The 18,846-nt window shown below is 40.7% G+C and overlaps 1 long non-coding RNA gene across 7 annotated transcripts in view; it reads right to left on the bottom strand.

Annotated features, from left to right (window-relative positions):
* Positions 1-5,248: 5,248 nt before the first annotated feature.
* The window catches only part of LOC105480584 (uncharacterized), a 51,469-nt gene continuing 37,871 nt past the window's right edge, over positions 5,249-18,846 (bottom strand). For 3 of the 7 annotated variants that reach the window (XR_011620090.1, XR_011620086.1, XR_986507.2), the window contains 2 exons: positions 10,191-10,250; positions 8,596-8,729 (listed from right to left, as the gene is read on the bottom strand). This is a non-coding gene — a long non-coding RNA (uncharacterized lncRNA). Of the gene's footprint in view, positions 5,474-8,595; positions 8,730-9,699; positions 9,748-10,190; positions 10,251-18,846 lie in introns of those variants that run through there. The other 4 variants (XR_011620089.1, XR_011620087.1, XR_011620091.1 and 1 more) reach the window with 2 other exon arrangements.

Below are 18,846 nucleotides of genomic sequence, written 5' to 3'. Positions count from 1 at the left end.
GGGGAGAGATGGTTCTTCCAAGGAGCACTGGCATGCTCTTTCCAAAAAGAGGGGAAGGGATGAATGGAAATGATAGATTTCCACTACAGGTAGATACTGGGGTGGGTGGGGGGGGAGGGATTTATGTGCGTGCTTCATGCTAAGATGCTGCAAATGAGGAAATACAATGCTGAGGGCAGGTATAAGACCCTGGAAGATCTGTTTGCAGTACAATGTGATAGACTCATGGTAAAGCTAGAGTGACAAAAGAACAAAAAAGAAGTAAAAGAAAAAAAGATGAAAAGGAAGTGAAGTAAGAGAATGAGAGGGAAAGAAAAATAGTAAAGAGAGAAAGCAAATAAGAGGAAGAAGAAATGTGGAGAGAGAGAGGACAGAGCTTTAGCACAGTATTCTGTAAAAAAAAAAGCTCGTAGGTAGATTCTTTCTTAACACCTCCCATCTCTACCAGGATAGATTCCAAGTCGTAAGTTTCATAATTTCTGTATCATTTAGTGTCTTCTATTCCACCCTTCCAGTTGTGGTGGTTGGGATTAGGAAATTGGAAGGAGAGATTAGGGACACACAAAACTGCCAGAAGGTAGTGCATATCATGCTCATAACAAGTGCTTTCAGACTTAATTAATTATGTTTTTTAATGGTTCTCTATGGTCCACACAAACAAATGAATGAGTATGTGATTTCATGTGATTCAATCACTTGTTATTTTCTTTTCTGTGAAACATCTATTGACCACTGACTTTGTAAAAGGCAACCCTCTCATACTCTTGAAAAGAAGCTCTGCATTGCTTGTCATGATATTTTGGTTCTAATCTTCTTGTTTCTCCAGTCCAAGATTGTTACTAGACTCCAGCAAATCTTTCCACTTGTTTCCTCAACTCTATAATAAACACTAAAACAACTATCCTATCTGTCACATAGGGCTGCCATTTGCATGATCTAAGAGATATGAATGCCCTTTAAAACATTAGACATACGTAAAGTGTATGATTGTTACTGGGGAAAAGAAGGCATCCAAATATGAACCTATAGATAACACTACCCCCAACCCATGAGAGTTCTTCACTACTTATGAAGAAATTCAGTCTCAATTGCAAATTAGTTTCAGAAAAGAAAGAGAAGCTCGATCCAGCCATTGAAATGCTGAGCTATTCTACTCCTGTTTTTGGTTGATTGAAGGCTTAGGTTTCTGAGCAGAGTCTTAGATTTGCTTTGGATGACCCTCCATCCCTCTGTCTGTTCATCCATCCATCTGGTTACATCCTTGATGGGTCTTTAAATTATTTCTGGTTTATGACATAAACACATACAAGGCAATAATGATAAAATTGAAGTAAAAATAGGAAATCAGTTTTAGGAAAAATATGAAGAGATATGTAACGGTAATGGTTATGAGTATAATAGACTGAACTCCTCAAGGACAAGGAGGGTATCATTTTCATCTCAGTTCTTAGCTAGAACTTGGTGCCATGTAGGAACTGAACATTTATTTTTGAAGGAAAAAATAAAAATAACTACAGTCTGTCAAATGTCTCCTCCGTTGCAGGTATTTTGCATTTCACCTCTGACCAGTGGTCCTTTGCTACACCCATAACCTGGCTCTAAGCCTGCCTCCCTTTTACTTGTATACTCCATGCTTACCTTCTTAGAAGAGAGATCTGGGTACTGGAATGTTCTGGAGTCCACAAAAGGCCACCATGCCACCCTTTAACAGCAGCATCATGATGCAGAAGGTCCACAAGCTGGCTCGAACCTAAAGGCAACTTCACTGTCTCCCCTAGTGCCTGGCACAGAGCAGGTCATTGCAAATCTTTGTACACTGAAATGAACATCTAGCTGGATGACTGGGGTTGGTGAGCTGGGCAGTCCATATTTCAGTCTCCACTGTGCGATTGTTGACTTGCTGCTATGTGTCAGGCACCCTGGCATGTGCACCACTGTCTGAATTCAGACCTGATTCAAATATCACCTTGTTGTATAGCCCTCATGTCATCTTTATCATGCAGCTTTTTCATCTTGCCTTATTTTTGTCACTTGAAATATTACAGTTTTTGTCTACTTATTTTATGAGCACCCCCCCGCCACCCCATAAACACAGTATAAAGTAGTGCAGAAGCAGGAATAGAAACTTCATCTATCCCACATATTGGGAGCAGTATCCAGAAAACAATAGATGCTCAATAAATATTGGTTGAATGGTCAGTTGAGTTATTTAGATTTTCTCTAAACCTGTAATGAGGAACCCGAAGTCTTACTAAGCATTTATGATATGCTAGGTACTATGCATTTACTACATATTATACTACATACTAAGCTAATTTAGATAAATTTGGTTATCTGATACATATCTCAGAATAGCCATATGAAGATAGGAATTATCACTATCTACATTTTATAGTTAAGAAAAATGAGTCACAGAAAGGATAAGCAACCTGGTCAAAGCCACACAGCTGGTAGATACCAGAGGCGGGACTTAAAACCAGGCCTGATGCCACACCCACTGTGTTCTTTGTTTCCCATCCCTGAAAGCTTTTTGCCATGCAAGCCAAATACGGCTGGTTGAATACCAAGGGAGGCTTCTATTGAATGGTTGTAGGCTGCCATCTTTCCTGATGTATAGGGAGAAAAAGGGTTAAAAAGTAGATCCCATTTGTGATTCTTTTAAGATTTATCTGAGACAGGCCCCAATTAGGTGGGCATGGTGGCACACACCTGTAATCCCAGCTACTAGGGACACCGAGGCAGGAGAATCACTTGGACCCGGGAGGCAGAGGTTGAAATAGTGAGCCGAGATCGCACTACTGCACTCCAGCCTGGGCAACAGAGCAAGACTCTGTCTCCAAAAAGAAAAGGAATAGACTATGAAGGAGAGCAAAGTAAAGAACACTGAGTAAGTCAAAGGAAGGACTGGGATCTTCCCAGGTACCACTTGAAGATAGAATTCTGGGAGCAGCTACATAGCTTGGGCTTGACTGACTCCACCATTTACTTGCTGTGATGTTGGAGTAGGTTACTCACATATCTAAGCTTCAGTTTCCTCATCTATAAAATGCAGTATAATCCCTGGGAAATAATAATCATTCAATATCAGTCCTAGTTTCTGATGTCAATACATTTTAGTCAGTGACATTATTGTATTACAGCTACCAATATTAATAAGGTGCATTAATATTGGTAGCTGTAATACAATAATATCACTGACTATTAAGTAGAAGGTGCATTAAGTAGTAGCCTCACCTGGGCTCTGGGACCCTATGCCAACACTTAATCTCTCTAAGTTTCATCTGAAATCTGGGCTCATGGGCACCAGCTGTGTGTGCCATCCTTGCAGGGCTCAGTAATGGAAGGAGACGAAGGTGTTTGGATGAGGACTGAGGCCCATGGGACTGAAGGGGTTCATCATTTTGCTTGTAACTGCTGTGTACGGTGATAAGATGGCAGAGAGCAGGGCCTGGACATAACCTCTGCTGCTGCCAGACCTGTCATAGATAGTCCTTTGTCAGAGAGTGTCACACAAGGGGAGTGGTTTTAATTCTGTGATCACCCATGGAACCAGCTGGTTCTGAGAGGCTGCCTGAGGGACTTTTTTTTTGTCTGGCAGGCCCAGACCTGGCTTGATAAGGCAGACAACAGATGAAACTTTTGGAAAATTTCTAGAAGTTTCTCATTGGGAAGATGCCATGAAGTGGAGCTGCACCAATGCTGCAGAATTTTTCTTTAACGTCCAGTGTACCTCATGTTCAAAATAGTAATTGAAATGTATGCTGTTTATTACGCTCGCATGTGTTTGTAATCAAGGTACAACTCTAGTAGATGAGAAGCAAAAAGCTATAATTTGCTGTTTAGCATCATAGCTGTCGTACATTCGTTTAAATAGCTTTATTTATCTTCTTCTCCATAAAGGACCTTCCATATTGCAAATTTATTGAATGGTTAATGGCCTAAAAGTATGGGGTTCATTACAGAGCAATGTATTTATTGCAGTGTTAATTAAATAAAAGCATTGTAATCTTTCCAAACTGTATAATTATGTTCATTTAAACATTTTAAACAGAAAAATCTTTTATATACTAATTGAGTTGCATAATAAAAAGCATGTGTAATGGAAATGTAATCAAAACAAATACTGAAATAATTTGAACAATTTTTTTAACAATATGAAATGCCTACCTCCATCTTTATTAGAGATACTCTAACGACCAGCTTGCTTTCAGAACCCATGACCTCTGAGCAGGGTATATGGTTTCAGAGCCCATTGGCCACCCTCACATACCAGCCGGCCAACCCTTAGACATCAAAGTCCTGGTTGGCTACCAGCCGCAGCCCCTGACACCCTGGCTGCTAGCCTGGATCCTGACAGGCTGGCGTGGGGCCTACAGGCCGAGCTGACAGCCTTTTCTACAGAGTCTGATGAATGGTTTCTGGCAACAGGCAGTTACGTTCTGACTGCCTGTGAAAGGAGTACCCCATCGAAAAAATGTGCACTGTCTCTTCCAGCTTTCCTGGGGTGGGAGCCTCAGGAGTGCCTGGTGCTGCTGACTTTTTACATCCAACAGGGGTCTTTACTTGCTTTTGGAATTATCCCCTGCTCCTTGTCTCTGTCAGGCTAGGAGGGGTCAGTGACAGAAACGGTGCCATCCTCAGCATAAAAGGGATTTGGTTTCTTGGTGCATTCCAGTAAAGATCTTTTGCTGCCTGTGTTTTGTGGCTCCATCCCATGCTTCATTTAGTCAGGGCTAAATCTTAATGCAACATTGAGATGGTAGAAAAAGGTAAGGAGGCAGAAAAACAGGCACATTTTTTAACTAGATGCTCATTTCCTGGTTCCACAGAAGGATTTGTGTGGGCTTCTTGGTTTACCCACATCTTAGTCTCTTGTTTTGAAATGGTCTTTAGTTTAGCTACACTCCATTAGTACCATGTCTTAGATACCCAGCAAAATGTAGGAGAGTTGCCTTCCACTTTCTGATACCCATATTTTGCTGGGATTATCGAGAGGATTAAGGAGAAATCACTGTACTAAAACCTTCGATTATTAAAAGTAGCAACAGTAAGTTGCTTTAGAAGCAAATTCCTGCTTGCCTTATCCTTAGGATGAAGTTTTAGAAACAAGAATATCTAATAATAATCCTCCTGCTGGCTAAATATATTAATAAAAAAGGCTTATGGCAGGATAAATAAAACACACACACACACACTCTAATTAGGCACATGATTCAGGAACATTATTCCTCTGTCCTACTCATGAAAACTTGCCAGGAGTGTCACTCAAGCTAAGGGGATTTAAGTGGATCCCAGGAGAATGGAGAAAAATCCATTCTACTGTCCCCATGATTTTAGTGTTCAGGTTGATCAAAGACAGGTGAATACCCAAAACATAGAAGATGTATCCATGTCTCAGTCAAAACTTGGACAAGAGAGTCTCAGAGCTGGATTCCATACCTTAATAGAGTCCAGTCACAGGCCTTGACTTGACCTACAGAAGGGAAGAAAGAGACCATTCAAAGAAGAGTCAAGTTAGTCAATCTGGATAAAAGCCATTTAGAAAATGAAAGCAAACGAAATAATAGCCCACCCCCAACAGTGAGTTCACTCCAGCACAGATACATTTCCTTCCTTTCACCCTTAGTGTTTCCATGTAGAAAATGGAAATGGTAATCCCTGCTTAGTGTCCACGTTGTATGGTGCCTTTGTGCCAGGCAATTTGCTGGATGCTGGGGGCAAGAACATGAATAACACAGACAAGATTTCTGCATTCCTGGACATATAGGCTTGAATGGAAATAAGAGAGTAAAGAACAATAATTATGGAATGTCTGAAATCCGTGGAACAGGGGTCAGCAAATATTTTCAGTAAAGGGCCAGATAGTAAATATTTTTGGCTTTGCAGGTCATCTGGTCTCTGTCACAACCAGTCAACTCTGCCACTGTAGGGTGAAAGCAGCCACAGACTACTTGTAAATGAAGGGACACAGCTGTGTTCCAATAAAACTGTATTTACAAAAGCAGGTGGCTCACTGGATTTGACCCTTGGGCCATAATTTGCCAACCCCTGCTCTAGAAGTGAACAAGGTGGGAACTACTCGAGAGAGCCGTGGAGGTTGACATTCAAGTGGACGGCTAAGAAAAGAAAAACTGGTCATGGGAAAGAACATTCCAGAAAGAGGAACAGCAGAGACAAAGATCCTAAGGTAGCAACTAGAATAAGGCCCGGGAAGTAGCTGAAGGTTGAGTGGTAGGTACATGAGAGGTGTGAGAGGAAGAGAGTGTGACATGGGCTGAGGGGGTAAGCAAGGGTCTAAGCACAGGGCATTTTATAGGCCCCACACCAAAGACAGAGGCCTCTCATCTGTCTGCTTTGACTGGGAGATGGGCATGAACAGCTCCTTCTAGAGGTAGGATTCCACTAGACCCACAGAAGCCAATCTGTCCCTCGGTGGTTGTAGGGGGCATCTCTCCATTTTTTGAGCGGGTGATGATAGGAAAGAATATGGCCCAGGGTCAACTGGATGAATCCAATTTTATCTATAAATCCTCACACAATCCCAATCTGTGTTTTGGCACAGGTTCCTTTCAATGACGACTTGTTGTTTAGAGCAGATCATTGTGCACAGCTTTTACTCCTCAGGGTGGGGAAACCTCAGGAGTTCACAAGTTCAGCTCCAATAAGCAGTTCAATATTTTGTTGTCTGACCTTCCCTCAGGAGTCAGCATGGTACTCCTACCTTCCCCTCTGCCCTAGGGGCCGAGTCTTAAGCTACTAATTCCTTGGTCTCGGGACATTTGGCAATTCTAGTTCCACCAAGTAGTAGCCCTATGGTTTCCACGCATTGCTTATCTTGAGTCACCACCTGGACCCCCCACTCCCAGTTTGCTTCTTCGTTAGAGAGCTTCCTACTCTGGGGAATATTTCTAATCACTGGATCACAGGAGGTGGACTTATTAGCGCAATACAAAAGTTTTCGAACCCTCTGAGAACTTCATTTCCCTCCCTGAGCACCACCAAGATCTTGTTTGCTTTCCTGCCCTTTATGGGGATTCAGGGGATAGTAAAGATGTACTTGGCAAACATTTTCCAACCTCACATGTCCCATGTTCGTGACATCTGTCTTCTGTTGCCTGGGTATATTTTTTCTGGATTGAATAAAATTTTGAACAATGATTCCTGTTTTTATTTCCGGAAATTTTGTGCGTCACTGTAAATCATATGTAATTATGTGCATACGAACCAAAAAAAGAAATATTTGGGTTGGAACTCTGAAGCTTTGATTTGGCTACTTTAACCAGTTAGAGCCAATGGAATGGAGTCATTTTCAATGTCCCCCAAGAGAGTTAAGTAATAGTAATGGAGCTTTCCCAAGGGAATTGAGTGAGGGAGTAAAGCTCATTAAGGAAACAAACCAATTATCTTTAATGAATGTATTGGTCCATGACAACATGATGCAAAAATCTTCTTTGATACAACAGAAGTAGCTGTTGAATGTGTGTGTTGGAATGTTTTAATTCGAGTCAGCTTTTAAATGCAAGGAGACACTCCACAAGATAGGCAGGTGACAAGGAGAGGCTGCTGGATTCAGACAGGCAGGAAGGGGTGTTTCCTCAGAAGTAACAACCACTCACCTAGAGAAGTTGGTTTTTCAATATGAACAAGACTAGTTACCAGCTTAATGCTCTTGCCTGCAATGGTTGAGCCCATCTCTTAGTGCTTGGAACTAAGAGCATATACAATATTCTTCTGAAGCTCCTCTTGGTTAGAAGTATTGGCTGCTAGCAACAGAAACTGATTTGGGTTAGCTGAAGTGTTGGAAATTTTATTAGGAGGCTACTGGGGAACTCACAGAGGGAAGAATGGGAGGCTGGAAAAGTGGGCAGACACCAAGACTAGTATAAGGGCCAGGAAGGCAGGAGCAGGAAAGGAAGCAAAGCCCACAGCCAGGCCAGCTGGAACAGTGTTGCCACTACTCTGGGGCCTGACCTCTTGCCCTGGAACTCTGAGACCAAGTTTCAAGGTCCCAAGAGAGAGCCCTTCCCTGCCTGTGCTGAATCTGTGAAAGGTGGGTCTGGCTCTGGCCCTTTGACTTCCACAGAGGGAGGTGATACAGGAATTACACTCCTTCCAAGAGATCCACAGTGGTGTATGGGAGGAGGTTACTTCCTGGTATGGTGTTAGGGTAATTAGGGAATTTATAAATTAGGGAGAAAATGGAGGGTGAATAAGCAAGCAGGGAGAGAGAGATAGACAGAGAGAATGAAATCGACACTTGAACAGTCTTTTCTGTAAAGAGAAAAGCTCATAGGTAGATGCTTTCTTGACTCAACACCCATCTCTACCAGGATAGAGTCCAAGTTGTAAGTTTCATAATTCTTTTGTCATTTGGTGTTTTCTATTCCATCTTTCCAGTGGTGGTGGTTGGAATTAGGAAATTGCAAGGAAAGACTTGGGCATGAACAAGAATGGTTTGGTGACATTAAACCCTCAGAAGGTAATGCATTTCATACTCACAGAGCTAGTGTTTTCAGACTTCATTCATTATGTTTTTTCATGGATCTGTATGGCCCACATAAATAAATGAGTACACATTTTATGTGATGCATTCACTTGATATTTTATTTTCTGTGAAACATCCATTGACCTCTAACTTTGTAAAAGGCAGCCTTCTAATACTCTTGAAAAGGAGGACACTAAGGATCCATGAGCTCACCTCCTAGGTGGGAAATAGGGTCTCCGACCACCTATAATAAAAGGTAGAGTACAAGGAAAGGAAAATGACAGAAGTAGAGGAGGGATCACACCCATTTGGAGAAAAGCAATGAAGACTGTCTAGGGCTGTTGGATTTGAGCAGGGCTTTGGAGGGTAAATAAAAGTACCCTTAAATCTAGGGAGTCCCAGACAAAACGCCTATGCTGCAGTGATGGAGATTAAGCTATGTAGGGCATGTGTGGCTCCACATATGTGGGTCCACGTGTGCATTCTGGAGTGATTATAGTAAAAACTTTAAGGACTGGCACTTTGGGCACTAACCAATTAGAGCTTTCACTGGGCAGATCAGCATACCAATGTGTAATAACACCAGCCTTGCTTGTAGTTAATGGTGGCATCCCTCTCGCACATGCTTAACTTGGTCAAATGAAGCCACACCCAGACGGATCAATTCCCGGTACATTTCCTTCCATTGAGTTATGCCTTGGCATAAGATGGGGAATGGAAATGTGATGTTTCCTTTTTCTGTCCTGGTTCCCTAGTGCATCTCCTAGTGTGAGCATCTGCGTATATTGAGGGCAATTCTGCTCTTTAAAAACTGTATTGTTTGAACAACAGGACCCGTATGTTCAAGCCAGCTTCTTCCTCAGGTGCTCCACTGAGAGAACAGAAATCTCTTTCCTTACTGGTGGAAGGATCTGCTGCACTGCACTTGCTGACAGACATATGTCTGTGTCCTCTGCTATTGCACAGTTTCAGAGATTTGCAGGGGAAGGTCAACTCTTGGTTAATTTTGCCGTGCTGACTTTAGAACCAAACCCTATACGGCAAGCATGAAGAATAACAATGGGTCATGAGCACGTACTAGGAACAATCTCTAATTTATATCCCCATGGTAGGCGGTAGCCACGTGTTGTGAGCAATTGTAGATTTTCTGCGTGGAATCACACAGTGTTTCCCTTTCGTCTCCTCATTCTTTACCCTCTGAAACCCACATTTACCTTCATCCAGATCCTTGTCCTTTTGTGACCCCACAGCACCTTGTTTTGCTGGTGGTAGACAAAGAGGAGAAGGGAGCTTCTGTGGCTTTCCTTCATGTCCTGAGTCCACAGCAGCTCTGGCACTCCTCACCACTATGCCTCACAGCTTCCTCCTTACACTCTAGGACTCATCAACTGAATGGGGCAGTTCTAATCCTCTTGATGACAATATTCCCATTAGTCAAAGAAATTAAAATGTTGGTCAAGACCTCAGATAATATATATGTTTATTTACTTATAAGTATGTGCATTTTCTTTTGTTATTGCTAAGTGGAGTCAAGTGGTCAGAGCTTGGACCCAAAGGGAGGGTTTGTGTCCTGTTTCCAACCTTTACTGGCTGTGTGATCATAAGCAAACTAAAAGAAAGAAAGGAAAAAAACCCCCAAAACCAAAATCCCAACTCTGTGACCCAGTTTCCTCATTAGTGAAAGAAGTAGAATAATAGCACTTACCTAATAGGATTGTTGTAAGTATTAAACAAGTCACTATGTGTGAAGTGCTTGAAACAGCGCCTGGAACAAAGTCAGTCTAATGTTAGTTCTTGTTTTTGCTATTTTAAGTCATGGTGGGGTTCATTGCCAATGATACAGAAACAGGGCAGCTATTTGCCCCAGAGGTTTGGGACAGAGATTTTCTGGTATCACCACAGCAAGGGGAGATTCCCCATAAAGGAGCCACAGTGAATTTTTTTGTGGAGACATTGTGAAGCACAGAGGTAAACTGCTAGCACTCTTGACCCACTAGGCAGGGTGGAGAGGTAGATTGGGAACCTAAAAACCCTGGCCATTTCCTCCTGGAAGAATGTATTTCACACCCCACCCGATCAGCCTACCTAGCAAGACATCATCTAACCTTAACTTGGATCCTACCTGTCAGGGTGGAGGGAGTAGGAATAGAGAAAGTAAACCCTTCTGAACTAGCAGGCAGTGGCCAGATCTGTGTTCTTAGGCCTTGTGAGAGACTGGCTGGAGGTAGGCATGACCCGAGCCTGATGGATAAGACCCTCAAAGGTCTGTCGTTTGGATCAAGTGAGACACTGTAAGTGGAAATGTAAAGGGTAGAGCTGGGTGTGGTGACCAGACTCCACACCCTGCACAGATCTAGGAATAGGCATTAGATGGTCCATAGATCCACTGACATTGTAAGCAATTATTTCTATGTTTGTGTTGAGTATATTGAAAATGAGTAAGAACCAATGTTTTGAGGCACTGTACAAATTTAAGGTAGGGCTCTTTGTAGGCATGCTTTTTAAACCACAGTGAATAGAATTCTTTTTGTTTTTAGATGAAAAAATAACCTTGGACTCTTTTCACTAAGCAGTAGAATTTTAATCAAAAGTTTAAAGTATTGGGAGGCTGAAGCAGGTGGATCACCTGAGGTCAGGAGTTCGGACCAGCCTGGCCAACATGGTGAAACCCCGTCTCTACTAAAAATACAAAAATTAGCCAGGCATGGTGACAGGCACCTGGAATCCCAGCCACTTGGGAGGCTGAGGCAGGAGAAGCACTTGAACCTGGGAGATGAATGTTGCAGCGAGCCAAGATCATGCCATTGCACTCCAGCCTGGGTGACAGAGTAAAACTCTGTCTCAAAAAAAAAAAAAAAAAAAGTTTAAAGTAATAAAAGAAAAAAATGTATAAATTACAGAAATTAAATAGAGCACCATTCCAGTGTTTTCAAGCTGTAACACAAGACTTCCAATCTGGGTGCAAGACAGCATGTTTTTCTGGCATGGAAAAAAAAAATGTTGTGTCAGTTTCTATGTTGCAATTTCTTCTGGAATTCAACTTTAAAAGGCAGGCATTTATCTTATTGAACTATTAGCACCATTTTTCTCCAATTTATAAAATGTCTTCCTTTATCTACCTCCCTTCAACAGTCATAGTTATTACCCCCACAAACACATACATATCTCAAGCTGAGCTGCTACATAAACTTATACAAAAATGTCTGGGAGTTACAGGGTATTTTATCTGAAAGCTTTTCCCAATGGTTTTTTGAGCATTTCTTACTCTCTGATTATCACATTTAGTGGTTGTTTTAAATGACCAACGGATCACTAGAATTGTAGAAATTGCCTACACAAGAAAAGATCAGAAATCATTAGGTGGTTTCAGATTTCATGTGTATCCATGTAATTGAGTGAGGTCATACAAAAACAGGGACTAATTGTATGTCCTTTGCCCTTCAATGTGAACATAGTTCTGGTTTCCAAATAGAAAATTCTTACTTCGGAAATCAGCCAATGGTTTGATAAATATTTGATTCAGAAGCTCAGTTTGAACCTCAAAAGGATCAAGTGTACAGAATAATTTTGATTTCTCCAGTATGCCTCCAGGTCATCAGGGGAACAAGCAGCATCCTGCCTGGGGAAGGCTGACCACCAGGCTTTCCCAGTGCAGCTCTCCTTTCCCTTTGTGAAAAGTCTAGCAGACTGGGTTTTCCAAATAGTATTCCCTTTCTGAAATGCAAATTCACAGTCTTATTTCAAATCCAGGTGAATACCCAGCACATCGAATCGCTTGTTTCAAGGCCAGGCATAGAGTAGCGACCTATCAAGTGATGACATTTTTTAGATGTATTGGGTCCTGAAAAGGTGTTTGAAACAAGAATCAAATTAAAAAATGAGTGGTTACATATGTGCAACTGACTCTGTTGCAAGCCATTAAAATGGAATGTGTTGAGGCCGCCATTTGCTTCAATTCCAGGGACCCTTCCTCAGCGAGTGTGAACGGAGGTCCGGCCATTTTCTTGGCTGTTGGGCATAGTATCGCCTGTTCTGTTTGAACTAGGGGCAGGACTCACCATGGGATCTCAGTCCAGGGTTTCCATTTGCGAGAAACATGATCGCAGAGGTAATTATTTGACTGCTGAAATATTGTTTTTCAAACATGAGCTCTCTTTTTTTTTTTTAAACAAAGTCTGTATCTATTTTATCTAAACCAGCAGTAGTCATAACAGCCATCTCTCTTCGAAGGGAGAAATGAGCTATCAGTTTTTCTCAGGCCTGAGCATTCTCCCACCTGTCCTCAATTTAATGCACAAATGAAAGCACATAAATCTTTGTGACATTTTGGCGTAAAGCACCTACTTCAGATGACTCCTTTAGGAAACTCTGAACCCAGGTGTTTGGTTTTTGCATAAACTTTGCAAAATGAGAATTGTAACACGACTGTGTATGTACACACACACACAGACACACACACACACCTCCCACAGAAGGTGGTTGCCTATGAAATGTGGAGAGCCGAAGGGATGTGGGTGGGGGTAGGTGAATAACATGTGTGCAAACTTAATATATCTTTTCCTCACCTTAAGTTGGACCCAGACAGTTAAATTATAATTACAGCCCCATCTGGAGGGGAAAAAATACAGTACTCGAGTGCTCCAAGCTTTTCAGCCATGGGTACTTTATCAGGTAAAATAAACACACATCCCGTTTCCAGCCTGGGGTCAAATTCAACAAAAGCCATGAAAGATGGGACACTCATCAAGAACCAGATTGCGAAATGGCCAGAATGACAGCAACAACAGGAAGAAGGAATAAAATGGTTGGTTACTTCTCTCAAGCCAGATGGCTCAGGAAGGCTGCACAGGGCCTACCTTAAAGGGATATAAATCCTTGGCAAAACTCATGGTGGATTGGTGCCACTGCTGTGGAAGGGGTGTGCAAAAGGAAGGAGCCCGACCTTGGCCAGAGACATTGGTCCCAAGAAGGGCGATCACCCAGAGTAGGCCATGGTCATCCCTTGAGTCTGTTAGTTGGATCATCTTCTCTGGTCACACCTGAGGCTTTAAAACTAGAATTACTTGGTGACCCTGCTCTCTGCCCTGCAAAAGAAGCTAGACTTTTTGTTTAACAGAATGAAGGTGATGCAGGGAGAAGCAGAGAGGACAGAGACAGAGGGGAGGGTCCTAAGTGTATTTGAGTCCCTGGTTGCAGTCATCCTTGAGGACAATTCATGCTCCTATTTCCATCATTTGGGTAAGTAGACCCAAAGTAAGTAGAATTTACTATCCTTTTTGACTAATCCAGCTCTTGAGTTTCTGTCACTTAGAAACTCAGAGGGCTCAGTCTGGGTCATCAGTTATAAAATGTAATTTAAGAGTGGATTACTTTTGTTTGGTCTAATAGTATTAAAGCTGGTGATAATAATTGCTAACACTTATGCAGGATTTAATATGTGCCAAGCTCTATCTGAATAATGTTAGATGCATATCATGTTGTTTAATACTCACAACCCCATGAGGTAGAAGCAATTATTGTCCCTGTTTTAGATGAGGAAATTGAGGCATGGAAAAGTTAAGAGACTAGCCTAAGGTCTCACTGGTAATAAAGAGGAGGTATACTTCAAACTCAGGCTCCAGAGCCTGTTCTTTTAATCAGTCTATATATCCCACATGTCAATTATGGTGGTGAAAGCAGCATCCTCCCATTCACTTGTAATTCTGGTAAGGACTGTTGATGGAAATAAGGCTGAAGTCCATAAACAATTTTATCTATGCCACTGACAAAACTGAATGACAGTTACTGATCTCCTATCAATATTTAAAGCGATTTCAAATTACTGTGACCTTTAATTTCTCCATAACATTTTCCTTTTGTTTCTTTGAAAACTGTGTCTTAGAGGAAGATGTTTTATGTGTGAGCACTGAATGGCATATGTATTGCAGGAAGATAGATGGGTAGATCGATAGGCAGATAACATTGATAACCATTTAACCATTGGATCCTCAGTGGATCTGTCACCAATTCTCAGACATGAGGTGGGGCGGGTTTCAGAACTCCCTGGAGAGCTCATGAAAATACAGACGGCTGTGATTTTGTTTCTCATTTAATGGGTCTGAACTGGAATTAGAGAACTTGAATTTCTAACAAGTTCCCAGGTGAAGTTCATGCTGCTGGTCTGGGCACCACACTATGAGAATCATTGCCCTGCAGCCACTGCAGCTGACTGGTTTGTAAGCACTTATGAAACATCCAGTCAATTCAATAAATAAATCAGCCATGTGGATTGCTTAGGTATCTTGCTGATAGTTTAGCCCTACTGGTGTGTGTTCCAAAAATGGCCAGATCTGGTGGATGTATTTCCGGGGTACTAAGATTAATAAAATGGCACATGAAGACATTTGAAAATGTTTATGAGAAGAAAATATTAAACCACTATCTTTTTATGTAATAGTTTATTATATAAAAATAACTTGAAGCAATGAATTGCTGTTTGTTGTTTAATAAAATCATGGCTTTTCATCACTGTGATTTGGTGCCAAGGGGTTACAAAATTCTTTTATATACAAGTATGTCCTAATATGTGATTGTACGCCTGCTTTGATTCACCACTCATCATAAGAAGACAATAAGAAATGATCTCAATGTTATCAGTTATGTCAGCAGATGTTTGTCATGCTAATGAGTTGTGGTAAGCTTGGCTGATGTCATTGGACTCTCTTTATTTTAATTATTTCTTAAAGGAACCGAAAGATGAGTTTGTCCCCAAAAGATGAATTATAATTAATTTTGTTGTAAGGATACAAATATATTCTTTGGGGGCATCAGGTGGACTATAGGCACTTACTTTTTAATTCAAGATTGCAGTTTGAAAAATGTCCAACCCTGGAATGTTTTCTAGGGCCATCAAAGTGTCTCAAATATACTTACAGATTAGTCTGACTGAACAAAATAGACTGAAGCAAAAGCATATTTGATTTTTAAAAGAAATTCATATATATATATACACACACACACATATATATGTATATTTATGAGTGAGATTGGCCTGTAGTTTTCTTTTCTTATAACGGCTTTATCATGTTTTGGTATCAGGGTTATGCTGACCTCATAAAATGAGTTTAAAAACATTTTCTTTCTCTAAACTCTTTGAAAGAGTTTATGTAAGTTTGCTATTGTTTCTTCTTAAATGTTTCACTCATGAAACAATCTGGGCCTGAATTTTCCTTTGTGGAAAGATTTTTAATTAAATATTCCAGTTTTTAACAGATTTCTTATTTCTTTTTTTTTTAGTTTTGACAAATTGTGCTTTACAAAGGATTTACCTATTTCATCCAAGTTAGTGAATTTACTGGCAAAGTTTTTCGAAATAGCCCATTATAATCATTTTAATGTCTGTATGATCTATAGCGATGTGGCCTTTTAAAATCCTGATATTGGTAACTCGCATTCTCTCTTTTTCTCTCACTTTCTCTCCCTATCCCCCTTCTCTTTCTCTCTCCCTGTCTCTCTTTTCTTAATCAGGTTTGCTAGGAATTTATCAACTTACTCATCTTTCCAAAAAATCAACTCTTGGCTTTGTTAAGTTTCCCCATTAAATTAAATGTCTGTTTTCTCCTTGCTTTCTGCTCAAATTTGCATCATATCTTTCCTTTGAGTTTAATGTGTTAATCTATTTATAGTTTATTGAAATGGAAACTTAGAGCATTTATTTTCAGTCTTTTCTAATATATGCATTGAAAGCTACAAGTTTGCCTCTAACTACTGCTTGAGCTTCATCCCACATATTTTGATATATTTTCACTATTATTCAGTTTCAAATATTTTCTAATTTCCATTTTAATTACTTCTTTGACTCATAGGTTAGGTAGAAGTTTGTTGCTTAATTTCCAAGCATTTGGACATTTTCTAGTTATCTTTTTATTATTGATTTCTAGTTTAATTCCACTGAGGTGAAAAAACATTATCCTTTGAAAGTTGTTGAGACTTGCTCTTTTTTTCAGTATATGGTCTATTTTGGTAAATGTTCCATATACTCTTTAAAAAGAATGTGTATTCAATAATTTGGAAGTGCAGAATTCTAGGTATATTCACTCAGTCAAGTTGGTAAGAATTTATTTCTTGAGAGAAGAAAATGAAGTATTTCCCAAAGTTTAAGTGGTAAGAGAACTACATTTACTGAGTGCTTACTCCTGGAATTTTTGACATGGAACTCCTCAGCAGCAAGTCATGGATATTTGTTTCATTTCCATCTGACTGCTCAGCATCTCTATCTAGATGTGTAATTAGCATCTCAAATGAGCACACCCCAAAAAGAATTCTTGATTTTCCCTTCAAATCTGCTGCTTTCTTGTCTTCCCATCTCAGTAAATGTACCCCAGGTGCTCATTAGGCTGAAAACATTAGGTGTGCTTCAAACTTCTCTTTCCCTCACACTCACATCTACTCCACTAGGAGGTCTGTTCCTTCTACTTTAAAATAGGTCCTAATCTGACCGCTTCTTAAAACTCCTGCTTACTACTGCCCTGGTCTAAGCTTCTGCCATTTCTTTTAGGGTCACTATTGTAGTAACCTCCTAATGGGTCTCTCTGGTTTTTTTCCTCTTCTCCCTTCTGCATCTCCAGAACCTGCTGTCTCCTACAATAGAGTAGAGTTGTAATTCTCCCGTAACAATTAAACTCTTTTTTAGAAAGAAAATAGGGTCAAATCACTCCTTTACAAGAAAACAGATAAACAAATAAAATTCAAAGGCTTCTCATCACACTTAGAATCAACTAGAAAACTCTTATATGGCCTATGAGGCCCTAGGTGATCTGGCCCTGCCTCTCTCTTCAATCTCATTTCTTACCACTCTCCACCTTGCCCTCTGCTCCAGATGTGCTGGTCCTCTTTCTAGGCTTGGAAAATGTCTAGCTCACTCTTGCCTTAGAGCTCTGGCTGTTGCCTCTGCCTAGAATGCTTTTCTCCCAGGTCTTTACATGACTCACTTTTTCATTCCATCTGTGTCTTGACTCACATTTCACATCCTCAGAGAAGTGGTCCCTGACCACCCTGCCTCCCCTGAGCTATCACGTGTTCACCTATCCTAAGTATGCATTCATTTCTTCATAACACTTGTCAACACGATAAATTATTTATAAATTTATCTGTTTATTTGTGTTGGTCTGTATTATGAACTAGAATATATGCATCATGAGGTCACCAGCAATGTTGTCTGTTTTACTGCTGAATATCAACCATGTAAACCAATGTCTGACACACGGCACTCAGTAAATGTCTGTTGGATGTGTAGATGTATAGATGAATGCATGGAGGATAAATGTTTAGCTGAAAAAATAATTGTTTTACATCCATTTGTTTGTACTAATTACTCTCATCCTCCCCTAGATAGCACTAGGTTGTTCTTGTTAGAAAGTTTGCTCATAAGTCTAAACTCTTTTTTTTTTTTTTTTTTTTTTTTGAGACGGAGTCTCGCTCTGTCGCCCGGGCTGGAGCCATTCTCCTGCCTCAGCCTCCCGAGTATCTGGGACTACAGGCGCCTGCCACCTCGCCCGGCCAGTTTTTTTGTATTTTTTAGTAGAGATGGGGTTTCACCGTGTTAGCCAGGATGTTCTCGATCTCCTGGCCTCGTGATCCACCCGTCTCAGCCTCCCAAAGTGCTGGGATTACAGGCTTGAGTCACCGCGCCCGGCCCATAAAGCTAAACTCTTAAAATCATCAGTGGATTGTAACATCATTAATTCAGGTTGGAGTTGTCATCAATTAATTTGAGTTGGTTTTGTCTACCAATGCAGAAGTCCCATAGTTTTAAGAGACTATGTGCACAGACTTCATATTTGAAATAGAAGTTTAAATAATATATATACTCCTAAAAAGAGCTCTGTAACACATATACCCAATCTATGAGTAGACTGGACTGTGGGCATTAGTGCTGATGAGTTAAGATTTATAGACAGTGATTCTGGGGAGGGTGGAGAAAAATTATCCTTGAGTACTTTTTTTTTCTTTTGGGAAGAAGTATTTTCCCTTTCTGATTTTCTGTATAATATTCTATACATTACTACCTCTCCACCACCAGTGGGATAGGACAGGGCTTTATAAACATTATCATCAATAATTTTCCCCACAACTCTACAGACCAGACATGACCATTTTCATGTTTCAAATGTGAAAAATACACACAGAGACAATATGTGCAAGATGACACAGCTGGGGCATTGCAGAACCAAGACTCTGCTTGTTATGTCTCTCTCCTCAAAGTTGGCACTTTTTCTGCTGGAGCTCATATTGTCTCCATTTTTATGTTGACTATGGAAAATAATTCAACAAATATTTCATAGTTGCTATAGGTTAAATGTTTATGCGACCCCTGCCCCTAG

Source organism: Macaca nemestrina, chromosome 2, assembly GCF_043159975.1.
Source record: "Macaca nemestrina isolate mMacNem1 chromosome 2, mMacNem.hap1, whole genome shotgun sequence".
Classification (NCBI taxonomy): Eukaryota; Metazoa; Chordata; class Mammalia; order Primates; family Cercopithecidae; genus Macaca; species Macaca nemestrina.
Note: the sequence above shows the minus strand (reverse complement) of the source record. Positions and strands in the feature narration are given on the sequence as shown.